We start from the raw sequence: 27,184 nt of genomic DNA, 5'->3' as shown, positions 1-27,184 counted from the left end.
GCAAAATACCTAAGGCAATTATTCTTATAAAGAGAAAAGGCTTATTTGGCTCATAGTTTTGGAAGTTCCAAGTCTAAGATCACTGGTTTGGACTTTGATGAGGTCAGCAGAAGGCAATAGTGGGGGTAAGTGCTGGAGCAAATGGTCACATCTTGAGCCAGGAGTGGAACTAAGGTTTATAGAAACTCTTCTCGGGGAAATTGCATTGCCTTCAATGATTTTATGACCTTCCACTAGGCTCCTCACCTCCTAAGGGTTCTAACACCTTCCAATGGAATCATGTTATAGATTAAGCCTTATAACTGGGGGACTATCAACATGCAAACCATAGTCTTCATGGAGCAGGTTGGATTCCCGACTGTGAAAGGGGGAGGGAAAAATTTTTCTTGCAGGCATCCAGTAAGTACAAGAAATGACTTGAAACTGGGAGTAAGCATTGCATGAGTAATAATGTAAGCAGAACATGAACAGAAGGGCCATGGAGGCTTAAAGAACGTGGAAGGTAAGTCTCTCCTTCAGGTGTGGTTGTTCATAGTTTTATTTTCTCAGATGGTAAAGGAGGGGAGGTTTTTTTTTTTTTTTTAACACTATTATAGAGCAAAAAGAGCCATGATCTAGTTTCATATTTTATGCAATCATTGTAAATAACTATAACTGTTATGAACATGACAGAATGATTAAAGTCTCCCTTCTCAGGATGCTAGGATATGGCATGTCCTTTCATCCCTTCCCTTCTACATTTTTGGAAGACAGTAAGAGAATTGGCCTGGTGGGAGGAGCAGGCTGCTGCTTTGCAGCTAAGATATAGACATGGCCTGGGGCCTATTAGAAGTGGCTGACTTTCATGATTCTGCTCTCTCCTGGATCCTCCCTGTGAAGGAAAAGGACTTTCCAGAGAATGTGAGCCCTTGTACTGTCATCATAAAGACAGAATTGATTGCAACATCCATTCAACGATGCGTAGAATACCAAACATGAGTAACTTTGGGGTTCCTGCTACTTTTGATTGAACCCCAGTTCTCCATTTGTCTGGTAACTGGAGGTTCACTACATGTATAGCTTATCACTGTCAGGTTTGTGGTGCTAGCAGGAAATCATTCATTGAATTGCCTTTTGTTATTGATGCTAGAAGTTGCCTCAGCCATCCCCTTAAAAGGATGACAGTAACATACAATGCTTATATTGCTCTCTGGGGTTGTAGGAACCAGGGATATTGCTCATCCTTCTAGTTCCTATTCTACTCTGGTGAGGTTGAAGAGTAGTAGCATCAAATACAAAAGCCATATTAAGGTTTCAGTATCAACTTTCCCTAGTAGGATGTTGTAGATGTCATAAAAGGGCACAAATATATTTCTTTCTCTCTCTCTGCAGAGCTGACTACTTATAAAATCTCCCATTCTGAAAAATAGTGTTGTATGCATATGTTATCTTGAATTTTCTTTATTTATGTTGGATTAAGGCTGACATTTATTCACTAATGAATTCAACAAATGTTTCTTGAACAGTCACTACAAAAAGCCTGTGCTTTGGGAAGGGCATATAATGCTGAACAAACAGCTTGTCATTGTTCTCAAGGCATTTAGATTCTACTAGGAAAGGCAAAAAGTAAGACATGACACTAGAATAGATTGAGCATGCAGTTGAGAAGGATCCATCGGGAGCACACAGCAGAGGAGCCTGACCTGGTCTGGTGGCCACATTACGCAGCAGGAAAAGAAGAGAGCTTCAGGAAGAGATGCAACCAGGGCACAGGACCTGTCCTATTGGGGCACACAGTGGTACAAGCCACAGCCGCAGAAAGAGAGGCAAGGATCTGATCTTGAGGAGTATGGATTTTTTTTTTTTTAAATTTTTGACAGGCAGAGTGGACAGTAGAGGGAGACAGAGAGAAAGGTCTTCCTTTTTGCCGTTGGTTCACCCTCCAATGGCCGCCGCGGTAGGCGCGCTGTGGCCGGCGCACCGTGCTGTTCCGATGGCAGGCGCCAGGTGCTTCTCCTGGTCTCCCATGGGATGCAGGGCCCAAGCACTTGGGCCATCCTCCACTGCACTCCCTGGCCACAGCAGAGAGCTGGCCTGGAAGAGGGGCAACCAGGACAGGATCGGTGCCCCGACCGGGACTAGAACCCAGTGTGCCGGCGCCACAAGGCGGAGGATTAGCCTACTGAGCCACGGCGCGGGCCGAGGAGTATGGATTTTATCAAAAGGGAAAGATAAATCCACTGAAGAATTAAAACAGTTGAGAAAAAAGTGCATTTAAGAAAAAGTGCCTTCCCCCACTACTGAAACAGAGAAACACACAAAAGCTTGTTTATTATTGTAGAGTAACAGCAAGTTTCAAAGCTCACCCCCAAAGCTGCCACATATTTATATAGTCACTTGGTAGCATTGTTTTTCATCTTGGGTAAGGGTCAAATATGAAAAAGAAAATGAAAAGTAGTATGGTACTTTGACTTCTAGAGGTTTCCATGGGCCAGGATGATCTGACCCCTCAAAACCATGGAGACTGTCTTTATGGTGTCCAGATCAGAAAAGGTAGAAGAAAATCACCAAAACTCACAGGGGTTATCTCTATTGTGAGTGATTTTATTTCATGGTTTATATTTTTAGTAGCCTCCAAATTTCTGTATTACATCTATATTCTAAGAAAAGATCACTTTTAGTTTCAAGCATGATAGTAGAAGTTGAGCTTTCTAGAATTTTTCTCATTTCTTTTATTCTTTAATAATCAAATTTTCATCTGTGCATATGCTAAAGGTCACAAACAGCAAATTTTGATTCACTGTCCATTGGTCAGGGAAGTCCTGAAAGGCCCACACAGAGGAGATAAAATCCATGCAGCATCAGCTTTTCTAGGTCTGCACTTCCTTCAGCTTCTTCCCTTCTGCGGTGTTAATGATGGAATGTGTGCTTTTTCCAGATTTAATATTCAACTCCAGGGTGTTGCTGAAGTAGGCTTATGCACTGACACAGCTTTCCTTCTCAAGTCTTGAGTTCTGATGTCTCAGAAGACACATTTGGTGGTGGTGGTGGTGGTGTGTGTGGAGGGGGAGAAGGGTCGGCTGTTAGGTGTTCAACTTAGTGGAGTAACTTGGAAAAGGTCTTCCCTGACCTAATGGGCTTCCTCATTTTACCAAAGAGGAAAGAGAGATCCAGAGAGGCTGAACAACTTGACCAGAGCCATGGAGCTGGTTACTGGCAGAACTGGGTCCAGAATTACCTCTGTAACTCCTAGAATATTGTCCTCACTCCATCCTGTTGCCTGCATGGGGAGGAGGTAATGGGAGAGGGTAGATACAGGATGGTGATCTCATAACAGAGGCAGAGAAGATTAGGGAAGTGGGAAGGGGAGGGTGGAAATCAACAGGGAGAAAAGACTAGGTTGGGGGTGATGCCAACCCCAGGGCAAGGCTTGAACAATCTGGGCTAATCCAAATGAGGCCAACAAGCCGCCTTTGATTGGCCCATCCGGCTCCGCTCTCCAAGCTGAAGTCCCTGCACTGTGCCCAGCTGGCAGGATGAAAACCATTTGAAAAATATCCGGAAATTGCTACTCACCAGGGAGCATCTGTGAAAAATACTGGCCACAAATGAGCTGGCAGGGGCTCAGCAACTCTTGGGTCACCCTGACACAGGGAGTTTGTCTGAAGGGGTTCCGGAGCTGTTTCCCAGATGGGCTGCCCTGCTGTTAGAAATGCTTGGGCCTGGTGAATATTTGTGTAGAACATTTCTCTAATGCAGTAGACATGTTCTAGAAGAGCTGTGAGTAAACCAGGGTCTTGAATCACATTTCTCAAACGCACATATGAACAATCCTGTGTTGACCCTCTAAAATTCTCTCTAAAGTGATGGATTTTCCTAAAGAATTTACCATTTTATGAGTCAGGATTCTTGAGACAGAATACTCAAGGTCATGCTCAAGGTCATCAGGATGAAGAAATCCCAGGGCACCGAGACATGATCTGTACTTTTGTACATTGCTGCTGGAGAGTGAGAGGCAGAGACACTCTCCTCCCAGTGCACTGGAGGCATTAGAATTTGCCCAGCCTCTTGTAACAATGACTGCTTAAGAAATCAGTGCCGGAAAAATCTAATTCAACAGTTTAGTTCAACTTTCTGTGTCACAGATTATCCTCAATATTCTTTTATTTATTTTCTTATTTTCTCTACCTTAATGTCCCTCTATAAAGTGCCAATATTGTTGTCCAGAAAATGTCATGTAAAAAATGTTTTCTGAGCCCAGAATTTAGGCTCTTTTGTCTCATCTGGGAACGGGGTTGCAAGGTTGCTATTTCCTCTGATCTTTTCACCTTTTGGGTAGGCCAGATAAGGGTGCCCTGAGTTTTAATATAAGGGTTGAAATGAAGAGAATAAAATGTTCATTCACCATCTGAATCAAATACATAAACTGTTCTGTTCATGAACTTCTACCCTCTTAATGACATGTCTGGTGGCTTCTGCTTATTTTAAACAGGTGTAAGACCACATATACTGAGGAAGAAAAGACAGTGACAGAAATGATCTCATCAACAACAATAAGACCCCACTCTAGAGTGACTGGAAACATCCTAGATGCAGCTCACAGCAGCTCCTGGAGTAGAACTCTCAAGGATTCAGGCCATAACTTATAAAAGGTTTTTTTCTCATGATTCCTTCCCATACACTTGATCCTACTAAATAAAGAGGCCCTCTAGAGAAAGAATTTGAGAGTCAGGGTAAGGAGAAAGAGGCTTTGAGAAGTTAAGAGGTGTAAGAGAGAAAAAACAAAGGGGTAAGGAATTTTAAATAGTGATAAGATCTAAATCTCCCTTAACTACTTTGAAAGCACAAGTGAAAAATGGGATTTCTTTTGGTCACTTTTGGTTCATGAACATGCTTTCTGAATGCCTCACCTAAGTCATAAGATATTTCAGGGTTTATTCAATTTATATAAAAATATCCTTTCTTTTGATAAAGGGATTGGCGTGAGGAAGAAGGTTGTTTTATTTCAGAAATCATTCAGAGATAGAATCTACACACATAATTTCAGTGAAAACACCATGAGACACACTTTGTCAGAGGTCCCTTTGCCCCTCGTCAACACAGCCTCAGATGCATCCAGACTAACACAAGGATCCCATTGTCCATCCATCTACAAGCTCTTCCAAATCAAACAAAATCTACTGGCTGCAAAGTAGGGCCCAAGACCCCCTGCTTTGTCAGTGGCCACTGGAGAGCCCCACTCAAGAAGTTTCAGCACCTTTCGAAGGAGCAGGTATAAGTGCCCACTTAGGAAGTGTAGACCAGCCCTCTTAACTACAAGATCCCATTTTTCATCATGGTCAATATGTGACTACCACTAACTCCCTTGGAGATTATTTTACTTTTGTTATATTACATAAATATTGGCAGCCCCACTTCTTTTAAAATTCTCATTTGTGTGGACTGACTCCAGTTGACATCCACCATTGTGGATTTCACTTATGGCAACTCACTTAAACATGGCCTATTTTAATCCAGAGGCTCCCAAGCTCTAGTACATTTCAGAATCATTGATGGAGAGAGGACTCATTAAAAAGTAAGGATCTGTGGTGTTATCCTAGAAATTCTGACCTAGAAGATTTGCCTTTTGTGGAATTCCACTGACTCTGGTACAGGTGCTTCTTGATTGCCCCTGAAGAGAAGCTAATACAGATTCTCCTATTGGGCCCATCCAGAACCCCTACCCACACCCCCACGCTGTGAATCACTGACCTCCCTCAGCCTTGCAGGCCATAGTTACCAGCCACAGAGAACATTTACAAGGAAATAAGCAGGGGCCAGAGGATTTCACTACCATGCTTTGTTGCTTAATAGAATACCAGAAAGGCATCTCATTTTAGTATAGTCTATGGGCCTTCTGGCTTGAAAGATTAAGATCAGGCACTTGATGTGTATTATCTGTTTGATTGTCACATTAACTTTATGAAGGTTAAATCACCCTTCTAGGTCACACTGTAAGTGATCCAGGATCTGAGTCCAGGCTTGATTCTAAGCCCAGGTTCCTTTCTACCACCCCATAGTATATCAATTAATGTACAGTATGTAAAGTAGTTGATCAACTAAATCAGACCCTTAATCATGGCTCTCAAATGATATAATGCCTATTGCCATATATTGGAGCCCACTTACTTTTTAAGAGCTTTTATAATTAATGTCCTGGCCAGCGCCACGGCTCACTAGGCTAATCCTCCGCCTTGCGGCGCCGGCACACCGGGTTCTAGTCCCGGTCGGGGCGCCGGATTCTGTCCCGGTTGCCCCTCTTCCAGGCCAGCTCTCTGCTGTGGCCAGGGAGTGCAGTGGAGGATGGCCCAAGTGCTTGGGCCCTGCACCCCATGGGAGACCAGGAGAAGCACCTGGCTCCTGCCATTGGATCAGCGTGGTGCGGCGGCCATTGGAGGGTGAACCAACGGCAAAAGGAAGACCTTTCTCTCTGTCTCTCTCTCTCACTATCCACTCTGCCTGTCAAAAAAAAATAATAATAATTAATGTCCTTTCACTGAATTAAATTTTAATTCTGAAAGCTTCCACACTACTGCTTATTTTTCTCGGGGCCCACGTAAGGTAACTAAATCCTTCCATAAAATCAGCTCTTAGCTTATGAAGACAATCATTGTGTGTATCCCTTTCACCAAGTAGTCCTTTACCCATGTTGTAGTGATCAACTTACTTGTAGGAAGCAGAAAGGATCTGCAATAGGCATTATATCATTTGAGAGCCATGATTAAGGGTCTGAGTTGATCAACTACTTTACATACTGTACATTAATTGATATAATATGGGTGGTAGAAAGGAACCTGGGCTTAGAATCAAGCCTGGACTCAGATCCTGGATCACTTACAGTGTGACCTAGAAGGGCGATTTAACCTTCATAAAGTTAATGTGACAATCAGATAATATACATTAAATGCCTGGCACTGAGCAGGTGCTCATATGTAATTGCTTCCTGCCCATTTCTTCTGTGTCCAGCATTGCTCTAGGCATCAGGAACATAAGAATGAGTAAGATCATGTGTCTCCTTACTGTGGGCTCCCTAACTAATAGTGTGAGACAACCAGAAATACAAACAGGGCATACAAGTCCACGTGCTGAAATATAGCAAACACACACAGGCTAACAGAGCCCAGAGCAGGAAGGGACTTCCACCTTTCCCCAGGAGTTGATGCTTACTATCACATCAGGCTCTTGAGCTGTCGTTTGAATTCTGCCAGAAACAGGATGTACCCTTCCAACTTGGAGTAACTATTCATCCCTCGGAAATACTAAGGGGCAAAGTGAAGCTATCCTACAAACCATATTTCCTTAGTTCTGTTTTGAGTGCCTACAGATACCAGGTAGGGGACTAGCAACTTGGGATATAAGGCTAATGGGCACAATTTTTGCCTGCATGAAGTACACAGGATGTCTGTGGGAACAGGCAGAGATGAGTAAATATACACGGTCCACAATATTCCAATATCCACTTCAACGAACAACATCGTCTCATTTTTCCCACATTGCCATTGTGTTTACTTTGGCCAACACAGTACTCCCTCTTCTAATGATTCTTGAATTAACAATAGGCCTATTTTTCCCATGTTATTCATCTTGGAACTGATTAAAGTGATAGTCAAACTCATTTGATCACACATTATTATTAATTTTTGAACTTGTATATAATATGTACATGTACTACTACTATTAACTAATTATATACATGCATTGCTACTATCAAGTAGTTTCTTAAGGCATAACATACACAACAGGCAAAGTCATCATTAATAATACTTTATGAATCTGTATATTAAATATCTCAATAATTTCAATTCTTGAGGATCCATTTCAATATCAGATGTCATGAGATTGTCATGGTTTTCTTTGCATTGTTTCTGGAGAGGCCACATGAGGAATAGTGGATTTCTGCTAGCAGTTATGAGATTGGATTATTGCAAATATTATCTTCCACCCACAGTTCATGTGGAAGGCCATTTTGTGAGGGCTAGTTGAGTTAAAACTAGGTATTGTTATTTATGAAGCCACTTACCTGGTACATGAAAACGTCAAATGCCTGAGCAGCCCCAAAGCAGATGAAGATAAGGAGTGGCTGTCAACTCCAGTGCTTTGTGAGACTTCCACTCCTCTCACAGGACCCACCACATCCCTCATCTGAGCTTGACCTTATGACATCGACAGAATGAAGCCACCTGTGAGATATTGGTAAAGTTCATTTTTATTTCACATGCTAGATAAACATTAACAGGAGTTTCAATAGTTTATTTTTGCTTCCCACTGGTTAATTTTGTGCTCTGTTGGAGCATATGCGTGCACTTAGAGCCCACTTTCCAGTCCATTCTGTTAAAATGAAGAGCTCCACACAACCGACTCAGCTGAACGGTTGCTCTTTGGCTTGGTCAGGGACACCATGGAGCTCAAGCAAATCTCTGATGCTTCTAATACAGAAGCACTTTAATGAACACTTGGAAAGTGGCTACAATCTTCTCTTCTTTCTTCCTTTTCAATTGCAATTCTGTATTTAGAAACTATTGCTTGATATAAAAACCAAAAACAGGGGTGGGCATTTTCCTAGTGGTTAAGACACTGCTTGGGATATCCTCATCCCATATTGCAGTGCCTGGGTTAGAGTCTCAGCTCTGCTCCCAATCCCAGCTTCCCACTAATGTGCCCTCTGGAAGGCAGCAGGTGATGTGATGGCTCAAGTGATTGGGTCCCTGCCACCTGTGTGAGACCTGGATTGTGTTCCCAGCTTCTGGGCATCTGGGGAGATAGCTAGGGGATAGCTGCTCTGTCTTTGTTTCTCATACAAATAGGTAAAATTCTAAAAAAAAAATAGAAAACAGAGTTCATAGTTAAAAAGACAGGGCTCATGGCCAACCTGCCTGGGTTACCAATGACGGGTAAGGGCAAGGACGGCTGGGGGCAACCTAAGACAGGGACCGCGTGCTAAAACAAAAAGGGGGAATCTGTGGGGCATGAGCGTGGCCAGGCCAGGCCAGGCCCGGGGGCTCCGCATGCGCAGCTGCCCCCGGGTGCCCCCGCCCGAGCTGCACGGAACGAAGCCGCGTGGAGCCAAGTAAGATGGCGCCCAGAGGAAGTAAGATGGGCGGAATCCAAAGTTGTTTACCACTAAAACTAATTGGCTGCGCAACATCAGGGGAGGTAACAAAACTAGTCACAAGTGTATAGACATAGGGCTAGTCCTATAGAAATCCCCCCATAAGGTGATTTTTTAAGTGATTGGTTGGCCCTTAGCCCTGCCCCAATGACTCTGCAGTTTTGTGTTATAAAAGGTACTATTATGCAAAAAAAAAAAAAAAGATATATTTAGAGAACTGAACATATTTGTACACTACTTTGTGTGTATGTGCTCAGGGAGTGGTGGTGAGGGATGAGGGAGCAGTTTCCTTGACACAGTTTTGGAGTCTAGTTTCATAAGAAGAAAAAGAAAAAGATAAGTTTTGTACATCAATGGTCAATATGACATAAAAACATTCTTTTATGGAAAAGAAACTCTTGCAATTTAATCCTATAGACAAGAAATAAAATTCATTATTTTAGTGAGACAAAGGAGTAGTTCTGCTTATTCTTTTGTCTTCCTCTCCCTCCTTCAGAATGTATATGGAGCAAGCATTCTGCATCTTTTTGGTACCATAAACCTTTAGCTGTCTGGTGGAAAACAATAAACACCTTCTCAAAACAGCCTTTAAATGTGTTAAGTAACATAGAATATCAAAAGATGCCAATTACATTAAAACAGTAAAAAAATAAAATTATTTAACATGCAAGTTGTGAAATATTAATATATGGACTTATTTACTATTATACTAAATAACAAGATCTGGGGATGGGCCCATTGGTGTTTCAAAATAATTAGAAATTTAAACAATATTTTGTAATTTATGCAATAAGTGTAATGTATTCAAAAATCTGTAACAAGCTGTTGACATCATTTTTTAAAAAAGATTTATTTATTTATTTATTTGAGAGGTAGAGTTACAGACAGTGAGAGGGAGATACAGAGAGAAAGGTCTTCCTTCCATTGGTTCACTCCCCAAATGGCCACAATGGCCAGAGCTGCGCAGATCCAAAGCCAGGAGCTTCTTCCAGGTCTCCCATGTGGGTGCAGGGGCCCAAGGACTTGGGCCATCTTGTACTGCTTTCCCAGGCCATAGCAGAGAGCTGGATTGGAAGAGGAGCAGCCGGGACTAGAACCAGTGCCCATATGGGATACCAGCACTGCAGGCGGAGAATTAACCTACTGCGCCATGTTGCTGGCCCCGACATCATTTTTTTTAAACTTTTATTTAATAAATTTCCAAAGTACAACTTTTGAATTATAGCGGTTTTTCCCCCCATAACCTCCCTCCCACCTGCAACCATCCCATCTCCCACTCCCTCTCCCATCCCATTCTTCATCACGATTCATTTTCAATTATCATTGTTATTACTAACTATAGGGGCCAACACTATGGCACAGTGGGTTAATCCTCCGCCTGTGGCGCTGTTATCCCATATGGGCGCTGGTTTGAATACTGGCTGCTCTTCTTCTGATCCAGCTCTCTGCTATGGCCTGGGAAAGCAGTGGGGGATGGCCCAAGTCCTTGAGCCCCTGCACCCTCTAGGGAGTCCTGGAGGAAGCTCCTGGCCTCTGGCTTCAAATCAGTGCAGCTCCAGCCGTGGTGGCCATTTGGGGAGTGAACCAGCAGAAGGAAGACCTTTCTCCCTGTCTCTCACTGTCTGTAACTCTACCTCTCAAATAAATAAATAAAACCTTTTAAATGCAATGATAATACATACTTTAAAAAATACTAACTATAGTTAGTTACATTCATAATTGTAGAAAATGCTAACACAAATGGAAATACAAGTGCATGATTTCCTTCCTAATTTTATATAACTATGAATCCCACTTAGACCTGAAACCCCTTTTATGGAACAAGGTTCTTAGGACTCACTGTGCTGTCTCCGACAGCCTTGTAAATATCAGACCGAGGAAACTGCTGGTGAGTGCACAGTTACATATTTTCCAGAAGGTGTCAGACTTGCATTTCTGAACAATGAAATTCATTCACTGCTGGTTTGCTTCCCAGCCTAACAAATCTGCTAATTTATTTTCTTCTTTTTTAAAAGGTTTATTTAATTTGAAAGAGCTAGAGAGAGAGAGAGAGAGAGAGAGAGAGAGAGAGATAAAGAGAGATCTTCTATCCATTGGTTTACTCCTCAAATGGCCACAAGAGTCAGGGTTGGACCAGGCCAAAGTCAGGAGCCAGGAGCTTCTCCCAGGTATCCCACATGGTGCAGGGACCTAAGGACTTGGGCTATCTTTTGCTGTTTTCCCAGGCTCATTAGCAGGGAGCTGTATCAGAAGTGGAGCAACCCAGACATGTGCCCATATGGAATGCTGGCATTGCAGATGAAATGTTATCTGTTGTACCACATCACCAGCCCCCTGATTTACTTTCTTTAGATTTACTTATTTATTTGAAAGTCGAAGTTACACAGAGAGAGAAGGAGAGTCAGAGAGTGAGAGAGAGAGAGAGAGAGAGAGAGAGTGAGAGAGATCCTCCATCTGTTGGTTCACTCCCCAATTGGCCACAGTGGTTGGAGCTGCCCCAATCCAAAGCCAGGAGCCAGGAGCCTCCTCTGGGTCTCCCACACGGGTGCAGGGGCTCATGGACTTGGGCCCTTCCACTGCCCTCCCAGGCCACAGCAGAGAGCTGGATATGAAGTGGAGCAACCAGGACTTGAACCAGTGCCCACATGGGATCCTAGTACTGCAGGGGCGGCCCCACCCACTATGCCACAGCGCCAGCCCCCTGATTTACTTTCAAGATAAATAATCCAAGCAAATGAGGTGAAAAATGCATGCTTATTTAAAAGAGAAAGTGTTTTCATAAAACAAATTCTACAGACTAAGGAAGTATTGTTTAAAGAAAGAAACTTTGTGGCTAAGAACAGTCTAAAGAAAGGGAATTGTCTTTATGTATTCTCAGTGTGAAGGCAGGACTGATGTCAGCAAGGAAGACACTGCGGGGTTTCTAAAAAATACAGCATAGATGACTGATGGTCTATAAATAAGGATAATTTATATCCTCACAGAGGAGTCCAAACAGTGGAGGATTATATAAGAGAAGAGATGTGAAAATCCAGGTGATAAGCAGAGGGTTTTCAGTACAAAGTACAGATTAGATGATATCTAAGTTGTCTGAGTTATGCCCTCAGAATTCTTCAAACTCTCCCAGAAAACAAAGAATTTACTGGAAATCTATTGCATTGAATAAAAGATATTTCCTATAGAAATCATTATTCTTATAAGGACTGTAGAGCTTGCAACATATCCAAGACATGAATGTTTAATTTTTCAGTGAGTTTTCTTAAATGAATGATTTATTACAATTGGATAGGTTCTGACTATGTGTATTGAATTTGGAGGAATTAGTTCAGTTTTCATATTATAATTTCTGACTGATCCTCATTTGAAAATCACCTCTATAATTGTCTACAATATTGTTCAAAATGATTTGCCCTTTTTAGAAAGGACTGATGTCAAGCTTGGCCAAGTAGCTTACTTTTATTAATCACAAGCAGAAATTACATATGTCAGGTCCCAGTCAAAGTTTAAATAGCCCCTGAGTGGTTCTGCCATTTCTTTCTTTCCTTTCCTCTGACTTGAGAATGAAATGTCCTAGACTAAGCCTACTCCAGAAAGACTAGATTTTGAAGCCATCTCTAGTTCAAATATCCTAATTTATTGACTGTATAACCAATTTTTATTTTTAAAAATAGTTACCTTAAGAAAATGCATGATTCTACTTACATGAAGTTCAAAACTAGGAAAAATAAAGCTATATCATTGAGTTAAAAGTGCATCTTTTGAAGGAGAACTGGAGTAATAATTGGGTTGGTGCAGAAGAGGGGCTTCAAGCAGTGGTGGGTGTTCTATTTTTTTGGCCTGGATGGACAGATGAGTGAATAATTCATTTATATATTTGAGTACTTTTCTACAATTAAAAAGCTTAAAAATATTGTCATGGCAGCCATAGTCTACCCAGAAAAGCATAAGGAATTTAGCTCTTGAGAATGAACAAACTGACAGAAGAGGCCCATTCAGTTGTGTAATAGACAAAAACACAACCTCATCTTCCTGGCTTTATGGGAGAGGAACCAAGTGCAATTCAATCCAGCATGTTTTTTCCCTAAACTGAGTTATAGAGTGTTGTTAGTTTTTTCCAGTTTATGCTTTTCTTTTTTGAAACTTCTCTGGGAAAAATGACATAAGATAATTATGTTATAATAGGTAATTATATATCATGTAATTAGGTGATTACATAAAGAATTAACTACAACTGTAACAAGTACTCTAGCATACTGCATCCTGAGTATATTAACCTTATCTCTGCCACACTGTTATTAGCTCACAGAGGAGCAAAAGTTTCCCATACACAATTCCCCAATGTAGAAGAGAAAAGCAAGCAAATTAATCTGTTTAATAAAAATTAATTAAATGAATAAACAGTCCCAGAGGCACAGCCTCTGTCTGCTCCCTCCATAGTCCTCAGAAGCTGTCCATTTCTGAGCAGAATCTCTGACTCTTCAGGGCTCACCTTGACCTTCCTATCCCTTCCCTCAGTCTTCTCACAAAGCCTCTTCAAGCACAACTCAGAGCCTTTGACAGGAGGCAGCTTTCTCTGTAACTACTAAGAAAACGAGAGTGGACCCTCAGAGGGTTTTCTCAGTGCATTCGAGCACCTCTGAACATTTTGGGCAGAGTTGTAAGGCTGATGGAATTGTAAGACACAGACGCTTGGCTTTGGGGTCTCTGATGGTCAGAGGACAGGAAGGGAATAAAGAGCCCAGAGGGAACTGAATTCTTGCTTCCTTCCTATGCAAGGCAGCCAAAGAAACGTTTCCCAAACATTTTCCCTACCATTCGAAACATAAGAACTCAAAAAAGTGGGGAGAGAACAGACGTGATTTTAATGACTTCAGCTGAGCTTATGACAGCCCATAAAGGAGACCACATTTCTGGGGCTGGTGTTATGGCGCTGCAGGTAAAGCTGCTGCCTGCAGTGCCAGCATCCCATATCGTCACCAGTTTGAGTCACGGCTGCTTCAGTTTCAGTCCAGCTCCCTGCTAATGTGCCTGGGAAAGCAGAGGAAGATGGCCCAAACCCTTGGGTCCATGCACCCATGTGGGAAACCTAAAAGAAGCTCCTGGCTTCACTCTGGCCCAGCTCTGGCTATCGTGGCCATTTGAAGAGCTAACCAGTGAATGGAAGATCTCTGTCTCTCCCCTTCTCTCTGTAACTCTTGTCTTTTAAATAAACAAAATAAATATTAAAAAAAAGAAAGAAAAGAAATATCACATTTCCCAGACTCCCTTGTTGCTAGGTATGCCCATTTGTCTAATTTCTAGCCTATGTGATGACTGTGGTTACAAATGGTTACTACAGGTCACACCTTTAAGAAGAGACACAACCCTCCTTTTCCTTTTCTCCTTTGTTCCATCCTTCTCAATGGCATGTGCAGGTAATGGCAGAACAACAAAGGGAATACTTTATGGATGTAAAACAACAAGCTAAAAGAGGTTTGGGCCCTGGATAACTTGGCAAGGAACTGCTACCTTACAGCTTTGACCTTGATATAAGAGAAAAATAAATGTCTGTCTTGTGTTAGTCCTTGTTGTTCTCAGTCTTTGAAATATGAAGCCAAGCCTGCCTCTCAAGTGGTAGAGAGACCATCAGCTTAGAGGTCCTCACCTGGGAAGAGGGTGGTGATTTTTGACCAGGGAATATTTGGCAATGTCTAGAGCACTTGTGGTTGTCACATCTGGGGAAAGTGGGCAGAGACTGCTGTTGGCAGCTAGTGGATGGAAACACTGCTAACCAACTTACGATGCACCAGCACAGTCCTCTTTCCCACAAGAATTATGCAGCCCAAAACATCAATAGTGCTGACATTGATAAGTCACCAGAGTGCCCTAGCTAGTAGCGAAGAAAATCAAGAGACTGGATGACAGCCCTGGTCTCCCACATGGATGGCAGAGATCCAAGTACTTGAGACATCATCTGCTACCTCCCAGGAAGCACATTAGTAGGAAACTGGATTGGAAGCAGAATAGCCAGGACTCAAACCAGGCATTTCAATATGTGATATGGACATATTAACTGCTGAGCCAAATGCCTTCCCCATCACCAAACTTTTACTGAGCATCTATTTCATATAAATCTCTAGGCTAGACACCAGTTTCAAATATAGCTGTGGATTTAAGATACATACAAATAAGATACATACAATAAGGACAGCAATGCATGGAGAAAATGGCAGTGCGTAGAGAGATTCCTGCAAGGAGTGGGTGGCTATTGATGGATCAAGTATGGTAACAGCCAGGTCTCCTGGTCCTGTGGATGTCTGCTCGACTGTGATGGGGTTTGGACACCAAAGCTTTCACTCAGCTTGTCACATTATCTTTCATAGCCCCTGGGCACAGGCTCCTTCCCTCAGCACTCATGAAAGACTTTTCTATGTTGCAACACTCAGCACCACTTCTTTGCTATCGTATGGTGGCAGCGACCTACTTTTCCTCGGCAAGGCTTCACTTCCAGAATCTAGGTGGTCGTGCTGGGGTGCCAGTCATAGGTCTGTATTAAAGGTATTCTAGATTCATGTTGGGGTGCCAGCCGCAGGCCTGTATTAAAGGTATTCTAGATTCATATTGGGGTGCCGGTCGTAGGTCTGTATTAAAGGTATTCTAGATTCCACCCTCCCAGACCCTTTCTTTACCTGCCTGGCCTGCACGGTTGCATCTAGAGGTCCCATTTCTTTTGGTTTCCACCTTTGGTTTGGCCATGATGGGGAGGGGGTGGGTGGAGATAGGAGGAAGGGAGGATATTGGGGTAGGGATCTTTTTCCCTGGGCGACATCTCTACCAGCTTTGGGACAGCTGACTGTGTTCTCCCATTGAAGAGCACATCCTCCATCAGGAAGGCTTTAAATGTGGCTACTGTTCCTCTTCCTCGTCTCCTACACCCTTCTGGCTTCAAGGTGGTAAGGATTCCTTACTAATGTTATCGTTGAGATACTGCACCACTCCAGGTTAGCTTCCATAAACACTGTCAGGCTACTGTAAGTAGTCCTGTTAATGAGCTATACTGAAAGCCCCCAGTCTGCATGTACTTGCTGCTAGAAACTCGACTGGTGTAAAAATCTACATTCCAATAAGCAAGCATACCTCCCAAGTCTGGCCCATGGAACTGGTTGTGGTGATTGGTTCACAGGCTGGGTGAAAACAGAGCCAGTCAACTCCCTTTCATGAGGTTTGGACACTGGAGGATGGTGGCTCTCCCTTTGTTCCTTCGATGAATCTGCAACGGTCTGTGGAGGCTTTCTCCTATCCTGCCAGTAGAGGGAGCCCGTGTTTGGTAGGAGAGAATGAGACTGATCCAGACAGAAACAGAGCAGAGAGATGAAAATATTGTCTGAATCCTTGGTCCACTCATTTCTGAGGCCCTTCTTTGCAGTTGAGTGTACCAATAAACCCCTTTTGTGCTAATTCTGGTTTGATTGAGGTTTCTATCACCAGCAGAAATAATCTTGATCTGGAGTGCACTGAACCAGATCCATGCTAAATGTGGCTTTTGTAAAAATTGGTTATGACATTGGTGTTAAGAAAGTATTTCTGGAGAGTTTGGGATCACCAAACTGTCCAGTGTCCTTCAGAAACACCCCATGAGGGGAACAGAATCCAATTCCTTCAGGAAAAACAGGCTATCAGGAGGCAAACTTAATTCTTGTTTTGTTGTAACTGACTATTGCTTGGGCTGAAATAATTTTTCTAATGCCCCAATGACAAAAAATTGTCCCTGCTTTGTCCAACCACAGACATCTCTCTCCTCTCTTCACCCACAAGGGCTGACCTAATAGACTCTTTCCTGAAGGCTAAGAACTACTCTGGGGAACAGAAACAAAACAAAGCAAAACAAAAACAAGAAAAAAAGACAAAAACACTCACATCCAGGTTAAAAATCCACACCCAAATACTGATTCTTTCACTTAGTCACCTCACCTCTCTGAGCGTCAGCTTTTCCCTGGACATTTGAGATGAACTTGGGTGCAGGAAGTAAGTCTATGATGAGAGGTATCCTGGGATGGTGGGGGAGAGGAGTTATTTTTTCTTCGGTAGTGAGGAGAGACCTGGGAAGATCTTGAAAAAGTCCCTATACAGATCTACGGACAATTCCAGATCAGAGCCATTTTCTGCTCTTCAGCTGATAATCCTGACTTGATTTGGAAGGAAGCAGGAATGCTGGTGACGGATGGAATCTTAGCACTCTGCCAGGGTCTGCTTCATGCTCCTCACCCTGGAATAACTATCTAGAATGTGCTTCCAGCAGGGTCTGTGCACTGCCCTTGCAAGTTTGGTCCTGAAAAGCCCCTACCAGGAAAGCTGGCCTCCTCTGTAAGTGCAGGGAACCACATTCCCAGAGCAATGTGAAAAGGCCCAGAAGATAGTTTGTATAGTAATTCCCTAGAAAGAAAAGGATAAAAGTCTTCTGACACTTCAAGAAATCCCCCAGCGGCACCAGCAGATAAAGCAGGCACCCTTTGCCTCTCTTCCTATATAATTCTTTCCCCTTTGACCACACTTTGACTCCATAGTTTGGGCTGGGAATGCTAGGGTGCATATTTTCCCACTCTTGGTCACACCACATCAGTTGGAACCCCTGCCAGGATATGCATGTTCGTAGGGCAAAAGCAGATCTACCCTTTGATATTTAAATTCTGCACTGTTTACTTTAGTGGTTCTGCTTCACAAATAGCATTTAAATATACCATGTTGTGATTTTTGTTCCCCAAATAGGACTCCCTAAAGAAAAGGCCTGTGCTGTGTGGTAACTTGCAGGCCATGACTACAGTGGGTAACCGCTTTATTTCTATCCTTTATGTAGCTGACCATACATTTTTAGCCTTGAAACCAAACTTTCAAACCACCTTTGGGACTTTGGAAACACTGCTTTCTTCTCTATGCTTCAATTTCATGAAGTATAATTTTTTTTAAAAAAGTGCTGTCTAGGGTCTCTAAGGATTTAAACTTCTATCATTCTCCATAAACTGTCCAATGAACTTTTTATACAAGTCAATATCTATTTTTATTGTGCTTTTCTAAACAGCTGTTTCATCAACAAATATCAATAATGCCTTTGCAGCAGGGATATTAGTAGGTCAAATAGTGGGAAGAGGGCCATGTAGAGAGGGCAGAACATTGATTATATAATAAACAAGCCAGGAGAGAGCTCCCTGGTGTTTCTAGAGAATTCTGAAGACAAAGAAAGCTGGAAGGAAAACAGAACATGACACAGCATTGCAGCACACACATACACACACACACACACTCCCCACCACCACCACTTTCCTGCTGCATAACCCTTTTCACAGCATAGCAAGCAATGGAAATTTCCAGTACTCCTGACAAGCAATTTCCAGTTGTTAACTCTCTGCTTCCTGAACTTTGGTGAGGCTTTATGATGTTTGCAATCTGTCTATAAAATTTGCCTAAGAAATTGTAAAATTCCCATCTTCTTGTCATCTGAGCCCTCCTATTTGCTTCATGTTGGAAGACTTCTCTTTGTAATATTTTAGCTCTATTGCCCATTGAGAATTTGGCCAAATTTTTTAAATTACACTAAAATTTTTATTAAAACATTCAACATATAAAAATTGTACAGATTTATGGGGTATTAAGTGCTGTTTCATTACATGTATACATCATGTAATATCCCATCAGGATAAATACATTTATCCTCCTAAGCATTCAACATTTCTTTATAGTGAATAAAAAAAAACCCTGTCATCTAGCTTTTTATCTTTTTTTTTTTAAAGATTTATTTATTTGAAAGACAGAGTTACAGAGAGAGGTAGAGACAGAGAGAGAGGTTTTCCATCTGCTGGTTCACTCCCCAGATGGTCGCAACGGCCGGAGCTGCACTGATCTGAAGCCAGGAGCCAGGAGCTTCTTCCCGGTCCCCCATGTGGGTGCAGGGGCCAAAGGACTTGAGCCATCCATCTTCTACTGTTTTCCCAGGCCACAGCAGAGAGCTGGATTGGAAGAGGAGCAGCCGGGACTAGAACCGGCACCCATGTGGGATACCAGCACTTCAGGCCAAGGCTTTAACCACTACGCCACAGTACCAGCCCCCATCTAGCTTTTTAAATAGAAAAATATGTGGTAAATTAATATCATCTATCTTCACCCTTCTGTGCAATAGAACCCCAGAACTTATCTCTATCTAGCTATCACCTACTGCCTGTCAGTCAACCTTTCTCAATCTCTCCATTTCCTTTTCCTTTCCCCTTCCCCATCCTCTGGTAATCCACAATTATATTTTTAACATCTATGAGATAACTTATTTTTTTTTTGTTTAGACTCTACAAATCAGTGAGATTACATGATAATTTTCTTCCTATGTTTGGCTTATTTCACGTAACATGATGATCTCTAGTTCCATCCATGTTGCTGAAAACTGACAAAATTTCATTTTTATGGCTGATAAAATTCCATTGTATATTTGTGCCACATTTTCTTTATCCACCTATGAGCTGATGGACATTTAGGCTGTGTCCATTTCTTGGCTTTTGTGAATAGTGAAATAATAAACATGGGAGTACAGATGTTTCTTTGACGGAAGGACTCCATTTATCTTGGATATATGTACAGAAAGGGGATGGATAGATCATATGGTAATTCTATTTTTAGTCTTTTGAGGAACCTCCATCCTGTTTTCCACAATGGTTCCACTAATTACATGCTTACCAACCCTGTGCAAGGATTCTCTTTCCTCCACATCCTTACCAACACTCATGGTCTTTTGTCTTTTTGATCATCTCTAATCTTACTGGAATGAGGTGATATCTCATTGTAGTTTTGATTTGCATTTTCCTGATAATTAGTGATTTGGAGCAATTATCATGTGCCTATTGGACACTTGTATGCCTTCCTTTGAGAAACATGTTTAGATCTTTGTTCATTTAATTGGATTTTTTTCCTTTTTACTATTGAGTTGTTTTTCTTTATGTATTAATCACCTATTAGATGTCTAGCTTGCAGATATTCTCTCCCGTTCTGTAGATTGTCTCTTCACTTTGTTGATTGTTTCCTTTGCTGTACAACAGCTGTTTAGCTTGATGATATCCCATTTGCCTATTTTTGCTTTTATTTCCCTTGTTTTGGGGGGGTCCAATCCAAAAAATCCCTGCTATTCCAGGGTCCTGGTGTGTTTTCCTGATGTTTTCTTCTAATAGTCTCAAAATATAGTCTCACAATTAGATCTTTAATCCATTTTGAGCTATTTTTTTTTTTTTTTGACAGGCAGAGTGGACAGTGAGAGAGAGAGACAGAGAGAAAGGTCTTCCTTTTTGCCGTTGGTTCACCCTCCAATGGCCGCTGCGGTAGGTGCGCTGCGGCCGGCGCACCGCGCTGATCTGATGGCAGGAGCCAGGTGCTTCTCCTGGTCTCCCATGGGGTGCAGGGCCCAAGCACTTGGGCCATCCTCCACTGCACTCCTGGGCCATAGCAGAGAGCTGGCCTGGAAGAGGGGCAACCGAGACAGGATCGGTGCCCCGACCGGGATTAGAACCCGGTGTGCCGGCGCCGCAAGGTGGAGGATTAGCCTATTGAGCCGCGGTGCCGGCCCATTTTGAGCTAATTTTTTAAAATGGCACAAGAAAAAGGTCTAGTTTCATTCTACTGTATATGTATATACAATTTTCCCAGGACCATTAAAATGACTATCTCTTTTCCAGTGCATGTTCTTAGCACCTTTGTCAAAAATCAGTTGGCTGTAGATAAACATATTCACTTCTATCATCTCTAACCTGTTCCATTGATCTCTGAATCTGCTTTTATGCCAAAATCATGCTGTTTTAACTACTGTAGGTTTGTAACATATATTAAAATCAGGTACTGTAATGCTTCCTGCTTTGTTATTTTTGCTCAAGATTGCTTTGGCTATTCAGGATCTTTTGTGGTTCCATACAAATTTTAGTAGTAGGGGCCGACGCTGGGGTGCAGTGGGTTAACATCCTGGCCTGAAGCTCCAGCATCCCACATGGGCACCGGTTCAAGACTCGGCTGCTCCACTTCCCATCCAGCTCTCTGCCATGGCCTGGAAAAGCAGTAGAAGATGGCCCAAGTGCTTGGGCTCCTGCACCCACGTGGGAGACCCGGAAGAAGCTCCTGGCTTTGGATTGGCCCAGCTCCGGCTGTTGTGGCCATTTGGGGAGGGAGCAAGTGGATAGAAGACCTCTCTCTCTCTCTCTCTCTCTCTCTCTTTCTGCCTCTGGCTCTCTGTAGCTTTGCCTCTCAAAATAATAAATAAATCTTTAAAAAAAAAAAAAAAAGACTCACTGGGGTTTTGAAGCGACTTTTGTATTTCCCTCCTTCCAAGCAATATTGGGAGTTGAAATGGTCTGGGCCTTGGTTGAAAGAGCTCTTGGTTGCAGCTGCTATTGTGTAAACAGGGATGGATGATAGTGAGACCTCTAATATAAACTATTAGAAATAATTATGATGGAATATGCACCTCTGCCAGCTACCAGCTAAGCACAAAGTAGGCACCAGTATTCTTATCCCTATTGTACATTTGGGAAAACGGGAGTAGCTTGTCTGAGATCATAAAATACAAGTGCAGACTCTGGATTTGGATCCTGGTCATGTTAAGGCCAGAGACTGGGTTCTTAACCATCCTGCTGCCCTTTCCATATGGAATGTTTTCCCTTCCTTTTCCTTTCATTCCCTTCCCTGGTCTTCCTTTCCCTTTCTTTTCTTTTCTCCTTTCCTTCATTCCTTGACTCATGAAGTAAGAAATTTTCAGTAGCCCTTTTCTCCCCATATATCTCATATCACCCATTGGACAAGAATTAAATAAAACAATCAATTTTGTTTAAAAATATTTATTGAGATCCTACTGTTGTATTCAAGGCAGCCTGCTAACTATGCCATGGAACTTTATAGATAAATAACAAAGGTCACAAAATTTATAGTCTTATGGTGGAGAAAACATATGTATAATTATAGCTGGAATATAACAGTGAGTGGACTGTGATGGTATAATATAAACAGCAGTAAATGGCTGAATCAAGGAGGAAATACACTCAAGAGCAAGATCTGAGTTATTTTCACAGAATACTTAGATTAGGTTTGAAAGGAAGTGCAGTACTTTAGTTTAACTTTTATTTAATAAATATAAATTTCCAAAGTACAACTTTTGGATTATAGTGGCTTTTTCCCCTCATAACCTCCCTCTCACCCACGACCTTCCCATCTCCCGCTCCCTCTCCCATCCCATTCACATCAAGATTCATTTTCAATTATCTTTATATACAGAAGGTCAATTTAGTACATACTAAGTAAAGATTTCAACAGTTTGCACCCACACAGAAACACAAAGTATAAAGTACTGTTTGAGTACTAGTTATACCATTAATTCACATTGGACAACACATTAAGGACAGAGATCCTACATGGGGAGTAAGTGCACAGTGACTCTCGTTGTTGATTTAACAATTGACACTCTTAATTATGGTGTCAGTAATCACCGGAGGCTCTTGTCATGAGTTGCCAAGGCTATGGAAGTCTCTTGAGTTTGCCAACTCTGATCTTATTTAGACCAGGTCATAGTCAAAGCGGAAGTTCTCTCCTCCGTTCAGAGAAAGGTACCTCCTTCTTTGATGGCCCGTTCTTTCCGCTGGGATCTCACTCACAGAGATCTTTCATTTAGGTCTTTTTTTTTTTTTGCCACAGTGTCTTGGCTTTCCATGCCTGAAATACTCTCATGGGCTTTTTAGCTGGATCCAAATGCCTTAAGGGATGATTCTGAGGCCAGAGTGCTGTTTAGGACATCTGCCATTCTATGAGTCTGCTGTGTATCCCGCTTCCCATGTTGGATCGTTCTCTCCTTTTTAATTCTATCATTTAGTATTAGCAGACACTAGTCTTGTTTATGTGATCCCTTTGACTCTTAGACCTATCATTATGATCAATTGTGAACAGAAATTGATCACTTGGACTAGTGATATGGCATTGATACATGCCACCTTGATGGGATTGAATTGGAATCCCCTGGCACGTTTCTAACTCTACTGTTAGGGGCAAGTCCGATTGAGCAAGTGCTGAACTGTACATCTCTTTCCTCTCTTATTCCCACTCTTACATTTAAGAGGGATCACTTTTCAGTTAAACACCTAAGAATAATTGTGTATTAATTAAAGAGTTCAACCAATAGTATTAACTAGAACAAAAAAAAAAAAAAAACCACTAAAAGGAATAAAATAGTAAGCTGTTCCTCAACAGCCAGGACAAGAGCCTATCAAGTCATTGTTTCTCATAGTGTCCATTTAACTTCAACAAGTTTCCTTTTAGGTGCTTGGTTAGTTGTCACTGATCAGGAAGAACATATGATATTTGTCCCTTTGGGACTGGCTTAATTCACTTAGCATGATGTTTTCCAGATTCCTCCATTTTGTTGCAAATGACCGGATTTCATTTTTTTTTTTTACTGCTGTATAGTATTCTATAGAATACACATCCCATAATTTCTTTATCCAGTCTACTGTTGATAGGCATTTAGGTTGATTCCATGTCTTAGCTATTGTGAATTGAGCTGCAATAAACATTGAGGTGCAGACAGCTCTTTTATTTGCCAGTTTAATTTCCTTTGGGTAAATTCCAAGGAGTGGGATTTCTGGGTTGTATGGTAGGGTTATATTCAGGTTTCTGAGGAATCTCCAAATGGAAGAGCAGTACTTTGACATTTAGGGTTGCACAGAGAGGGAAGAGCATAGAGAAGAAATAATGGAACCCAAAGAAGCTGAGGCATGGCTCCAGATTGGTCTCCCAAATACCTAAGCTGGGCAGTAACCTACAAGGCATAGTATATGGGCTAGAATGGCCCATCCATGAGACAAAGTACAATGGTTACATAAAACCCAGGCTGCTGAAGCCAGGGAGGTTGCAGGGAACCTTCTAAGAAAGGTGCCTTCAAAATGATAGCACTTGGGGCAGAAATTCCTTCTTCCCATCTAAGCCACCATAATCTACAAGCACCACCCTTGTGTATGGCAAGCAGAACCTCAGGGGCAAATAGATGGTAAATCACCTTGACCCAGAATTTCATAGGCTGACCCAAGGGCAACAGGTCCAAAGGCCAGCAAGATACATCGGTACCATGTACCAGGTACAACAAGTGCATCTATATGGTATATAGTTGGCGGTTATTCTGATTGGTTGGGTTTTTGTCCTGACTTGTAGGGGTCCTGGTGGTATTGACTTTTAAATACTCTGGAAGAGGAGCCACCTTTCATGGAATTACAATATCCTGATGAAAAGAAACCTTACACAGTTAAATTTTATTATCTAGAAGTTTGTTATATATGCATTTGCCTAAGTTAACTGCTTCATAAGCCACATGTAATTAATTTTATCAATGCATATTTTACTTTTACAAATAATTCTTTATGTTTTCTTTATAGAATCCCAAACTGAAGAACCACTTTGTGTTGTGAGGCTGCAGCAGGGGAGATATGGTATTTGATCGTATAGGCCTTTAAAAAGTCTGGGATAATTCACAAGAATGTAACACAAGTGGCTCCTGGTAACACAAGTGGCTCCTGATAGCATGTGTGGAAGGGTGGTACAGAGAATGGAAGCTCAGAAGGTGGGGAAGGGACAGGTGTGTGACTTTTCATTTGTTATCTTTCAAATTTGTTAATTTTTGGCCCATGTTAATGTGATACTTCCTTGAAAAAATAAGCAAATGAATCACTAAGTGCTCTTCAAATAACGCTAACTCTATTTTTGAAAATGCAGAGACTATTTTGAGAAAGAGAACATTTGAGAAATTGATCACAGAGTCCCATCCAGAGAGAAACAGGGTCTCTAGGAGAGGCTTACTTTTTATTCAGTCACCTGTTTAAAAGTTTGAACTCTGTGCCTTGTGCATATATTATCTGTTCATGGAAAGATGACATTAACATTAAACTATATTGACCTTTCTGATGACTACAGTGAATGGTCAACAGTGGAAGGACCATGTGAGATACATCCTGGCCCTTAGTAAAGCCTGATATTCATCTTGCAAAGCTCCCTCTGGCCTGAAGATACAAGGGATCTTCAAAAGCTCATGGAAAATGGGTATTATAAAAAATGTGTAGATTTCAAAATTTCTTTACCCGAAGTTATCTTTTAATTTTGTTTTCCACAAATTTTTTTTTTGGACAGGCAGAGTGGACAGTGAAAGAGAGAGAGAGAGACAGAGAGAAAGGTCTTCCTTTGCCGTTGGTTCACCCTCCAATGGCCGCCACAGCTGGTGCACTGTGGCCGGCGCATCACGCTGATCCGATGGCAGGAGCCAGGTGCTTCTCCTGGTCCCCCATGCAGGTGCAGGGCCCAAGCACTTGGGCCATCATCCACTGCCCTCCCTGGCCACAGCAGAGAGCTGGCCTGGAAGAGGGGCAACCAGGACAGAATCCGGTGCCCCGACCAGGACTAGAACCCAGTGTGCCAGCGCCACAAGGTGGAGGATTAGCCTATTGAGCCACAGCGCCGGCCCCCACAAACTTTTTGAAGCATCATGTACAGGGCTTCCTCTGAACAACTGATGTTCAAACCCCTCATTATCTGAACTTCACTTAATTTAGAAATAATTTCTTACCTGTTTTCCTGGGAGGGATCACATATTAACTTTTAGTGACCATTTATAATCTAGTAGACATTTAATTGTTACAATGCAAAAATTCCAAGGAAAAGAGAAGAAAAAGGGACCCCCCCCCCTTAACCGCACCCTACCTCCTGAGTGTTGGGTTGAAGGGAGAAAAAAAGGTCTTAGAAAAGGGGGTATTGCATTCTTTTGCATCTCAGTTTCCTAGGTTTCTCTTCATCCTCACATGAACATATCCAAGCATTCATGCGAAATGGTTCATCCAATCCTTTCAGGACAGGGCTTAAAGCAGGATGGAGGGGACAGAGGTCATGGAACCCCTTGAGTGGGAAGGAGCCATTAAGAGGGACAAAGTACAAAAGAGGAGAGAAATTACCCTGGGCCAGATTAGTTGTACTGTCCTCAGAACTATGTAATCAGAAAACAGGTGCACCCAATCCTTCAGACAATAGTGCAAGGAGATTCTGTGGCTGTTGTGGAGAGTCACTGGGTGAAGTTATTAACAGGTGGGGAAAAGGGTGGAGAAAGAGCACACACCCCGAACATCTCTTATAAAACCAGCTCCCAGCCTAGGAGCAAGGAAGTAACTGTCTACAAATTAGTAATAATCAATGTGGCGCTGGAACAACCTTGAAGTTGACATTCATCTGAGTAGCTCAGAATAAAATAGGTTTTTCTGAAATACTAGGTGATCTTATTGGTTAGTTCAGGAACTGAAGAATTTAGTTAGAAATGGTGAATTCTTTTAAAGGCTGACTTCCTAACTGGCTGAAAAGTGTACACGTTCAGTAAGATGTACTGAGATTCTCTTTAAGTGACCTAATTTTACTCTGGGGAATAAGGAGGAAAAGTGTAAAACACAAGCATAGATTGTGTGATTTGAAAATATTCCCTTCTATTCATCTGCAAGTGTGCTCTAATTCCTACTAAATCAAATGTACTATCCTTCAATTACAGCATCTCCTGTCACACGGCTCTGAATTTACTCAATCCCATATTCCACGACTTCATGGCAAGTAACCCCAGCTCCAGTATTAAAAACTAAAAGCACACTTAGTACTGTTTGCCATCAACACCCTTTCCTTGTCTTCTGACCTGTTCAGCCCCTTCCTCCAAGGAGCAGGTCAAATCCTAATTCCCAGGAAGCCTGCCTCATGGTACAAAGCCTCTTTTGGTCTCTCCTATGACTAGCACACTATTTGTGCAACCCACTTATGTGACTAAGACATGTCTTCTAGGATTCTGCCATCTCTGTAGACAAGTGAGTAGGTCTATTTGTGTGAACCAAAAACATATTGTCCCAGAACTCCTGGTAAAACACACGTTTCCAGGTTAGAGACAAAGCAGACCTCAAGGTTGGCGGACCTTGGCCTCCAGAGGATAGAAGTGAGTTTGAATACATATTAGTGTACTCACACTGAGTACATGTTAGTATACTCTATTGGTAATCTGGCTTAACT

The sequence above is a fragment of the Lepus europaeus genome, chromosome 15 (assembly GCF_033115175.1).
Source record: "Lepus europaeus isolate LE1 chromosome 15, mLepTim1.pri, whole genome shotgun sequence".
Classification (NCBI taxonomy): domain Eukaryota; kingdom Metazoa; phylum Chordata; class Mammalia; order Lagomorpha; family Leporidae; genus Lepus; species Lepus europaeus.
Note: the sequence above shows the minus strand (reverse complement) of the source record.